Source organism: Salvelinus alpinus, chromosome 9 (assembly GCF_045679555.1).
Source record: "Salvelinus alpinus chromosome 9, SLU_Salpinus.1, whole genome shotgun sequence".
In the NCBI taxonomy this organism is placed as follows: Eukaryota; Metazoa; Chordata; class Actinopteri; order Salmoniformes; family Salmonidae; genus Salvelinus; species Salvelinus alpinus.
In genome coordinates, this window is record NC_092094.1 from 58,161,704 (window position 1) to 58,165,148 (window position 3,445).

General features: G+C 50.7%; 1 non-coding gene and 1 pseudogene across 1 annotated transcript; both read left to right on the forward strand.

Annotated features, from left to right (window-relative positions):
• Nucleotides 1-2,403: 2,403 nt before the first annotated feature.
• LOC139531059 (U2 spliceosomal RNA) lies at nucleotides 2,404-2,581 on the forward strand (annotated as a pseudogene).
• Nucleotides 2,582-2,909: 328 nt separating this feature from the next.
• Nucleotides 2,910-3,026, forward strand: LOC139531092 (U5 spliceosomal RNA). Its single transcript, XR_011666201.1, has one exon. It is a non-coding gene; the product is annotated as a U5 spliceosomal RNA (small nuclear RNA).
• Nucleotides 3,027-3,445: the final 419 nt, after the last annotated feature.

Consider the following 3,445-nt stretch of genomic DNA (forward strand, 5'->3'; position numbering starts at 1 on the left):
GGGATGTTTTAGCCGACGAACTTCTGACTGTTTTTACTGACTTTGAACATCTGGACAGACTACCTGACAGTTTTAGAGTGGGGATCGTGACTCTTTTATATAAAAAAAATGACAGGACTGACCTGAAGAACTGGAGACCGATTACCCTTTTAAACTTTGATTGTAAACTTTTTACCAAGGTTTTAACACTCAGAATGTCTTCTGTTTTAGGGGAGGTGATCCACCCGGACCAAACCTGTGCCATCCCCGGAAGGAAGATCACGGACAGCCTCATACTGATCCGAGATGCCATCTGTTATGCGAGAGACAGAAACATGCGGCTTGTAGTCCTAAATTTAGATTTTGAAAAAGCCTTTGATCGGGTCTCGCACCAGTACCTCTTTAAGGTACTGCAAAAAATGGGTTTCCCGGACAGGTTTTTAGCTTGGGTGGGACTGCTGTACGGGGACATCACCAGCAAAATCCTCGTAAATGGGCATCTGTCAAAAGCAGTGGGAGTACACTGCGGCGTCCGTCAGGGCTGTCCATTATCTCCCCTTCTGTTTGTGGCCTGCATTGAACCACTGGCACAGGTCTTGAGAAGGGACCAACGGATCAGTGGGGTGGGTATCCCGGGGAGTGGGGGGATGACCGCCAAGTGCGTTTTTTACATGGACGACGTCAACATTTTATGCACCGACCTTTTATCCGTCGACAGGACCCTGGACAGGACCGACTGGTACGGACGAGCCTCTGGGGCGAGACTGAACAGAGACAAGACCGAGGCCCAATTCTTCGGACCATGGGCAGACCCAGACTTGACCAGACTACCACTGACGGTCAAAACGACAGACATAAGGGTATTGGGGGTAAAATTTGACAGGGAGGGAGGAGGTAGTGGCAATTGGACCGGGATTTTAGGGACAGTGAGACAGAGACTGGGTTTTTGGGGACTACGACAGCTGACTTTTGAGGGCAAGGTTTTAATCATTAAAGCTGTGATTTTACCTGTGCTTTTATTAATCAGTTCTGTTTTTATCCCCCCACGAAGGAGTCTTTTAGCCCTGGAGCGGATGCTTTTTTACTTCCTGTGGGGAAGCAAGTGGGAGAGGCTGAGGAGGGAGGTGGTCAAGAGGCCCAGGTCCAAGGGGGGGAAAGGCTTGCCTGACCTCTACTTGTTCCTGGGCAGCCGCTACACAGCGTTACATCTCACTCTTGCCACCTCCCCGGTCAAGAACAAGACCCAGGCCCTCGCACGGTCCTGGCTGGGATCTTACCTCAGGACCCTGAGGCTGATCCCAGTCGATCTGCGAGCCCCAGTCTCTTTCCTGCTCCCCACTCACTACGCCCAGCTCCAGAAATTTTTAAGACATTTTAAACTGGAAAAAGAAGCAGTCACGGTTTTAACAAAACACCGCTCTCTTCTCTCTCTTGTGCAGGATCGGGAACCAGTGTGTCCAGTACGCGGGCTTGCTATAGGCGAGCCCACAACGGTTTGGCGTAATGTGGCCCATTCTGCTCTCCTGAATCGGCACCGGGACCTGTCCTGGATGGTCGCCCACGAGATCCTCCCGGTCAGGGCCGTTATGCACTCACGGGGCATGGCGAGAACATCCGCGTGCCCCCGACCAGGCTGCGGCCAAGAGGAGTCGGTGAGGCACCTGCTCTGTGAGTGCAGAGCCGCCAGGGACCTGTGGAAGGAAGCAGGCCCCCTGATCACTCCGTGTCTACCAGCAGGGGAGGACCTAACGCCTCAGCTCGTGCTGTACGGGGTGGGCCGAAGGCCTATCCCATCGAAGGCCTTCACCAAGCTCTGGCCCACCCTCACGTGCCTGAAGGACGCTCTGTGGTCCTCCCGCAACCTGCTGGTAGCGAAAAGCATAGAGACCACCCCCCAGGCAGTGGCCATGATAGCCACGGAAGCCCTGGGGTGGTACAGAAGGAAGGGGGCCTCGACCCCAAGTGAGGGGTCCCCCACAACACCCTAGGTCCCGGCGGCCACGGCCTGACAGCGCTGCGGCGCCTAGGGCGAAGCGCCTAGGGGAGGGATCTCCTCTGGGCCCCGAAGGACGGGACGGTGGCTTATTCAGAGGAGCAGGATGAGGCAAGTTTGATAAGGACTCACCCCGCACCTGTACAAAGGACCGAAGACAGCTTTTTAACAAAGTGACTTTTTAACATGTTTCTCATGTCTTAAAACTTTTTACCTTTGTTAAATCATTCGTACACATTTTAAATGGCTTTACAGATTTGATGTTTTTACAAGAAAAGTACTTTTATTCATGGTTGTTTTCACAACATGTACTTTTTAACAAATTTAAATGTAATGTCCAAATGCTGTGTTTTATGCCTTATTGCCGTTTTTATGTGTATGAAATGATGTTAAAAAAATGTATGAGCTGTTTTTAAAGGAAATGTGTTAATAAAACTTTTCCAAAAGAAAAAAAAATCTGTTCTTATCAGTTTAATATCTGATACGTCCCCCATCGGGGGACTACATATTAAATGGATTTTTCGAACAGGGAGTCGGAAATGGGGCTTGCTCCGTCCGCTCCACGCATCGACCCGGTATTGCAGTACCTCCGGGAACGGTGCAACACATTTCTCCCGTTGTCAAGGAAAGAAAATACACAAAGCTGTGTAAACAGCTGGCAGAAGAAGAAAAGGAAAGAAAAAACATCCAAAGTGGAAGTAGGGCGAAGCGCTTTTCGTGGGTTCCCCCGTTTCCCGCCATTTTACTTAAAAAAAAATAAATAAATAAACGTTGGTCAGGATAGTGAGTGAGTGAGTGAGTGTGTCTGTCTGTCTGTGACTTTTTACCCACACAAAGTTGGCAGAGTGGGTTGGGTGACCGACCGACCACCCACCCGCGAGGTCCCAGCCTAGTAGTGCACAGAGTATGTCTCGGAACCCGACCTCTGACTTCCATACGACTCTGGTTTCTCTTCATTACGCACAAGCCTTTCGCCTTTTACTAAAGACTTCCGTGGAGAGGAACACTTATGAGTTCAAAGTATTTTTGGATGGGCTTTGCTTCTGGCAGAGCCCGGTATATCTTGTTTCAAGAGAAATTGACAGAGATGATGATGCCCACCCACCGACGAGACTTTTTGCTCATGCGTTTGACTTCAATCGTGCTGACCGGTGTATTTTTCCACTCCAAGTTGTCGCTAAGGGCAATTGAGCTCAAAGAGCTAGTGACTTAAAGACGCATTGGCGACTTAAAAAAAAAAAAAAACACCCGCATGTCTGTCTGTCTGTCTGTCTGTCAGGGAAAGTTTGGGGGTGGGTGGGTGGGTGGTTGGGAGCCACCTTTTGCCAAACCGCCAAAGTCTGCCGAGACCCCCGGGTGCCCGGCGGGCGCAGGGGTCCATTTGTGGGTTATCACTTCTCGGCCTTTTGGCTCAGTTTCAAGCTCGGTACTGCGGTGCCTCAAAGCTCACTGGGTCAAGGGTCGAAGGTAGGA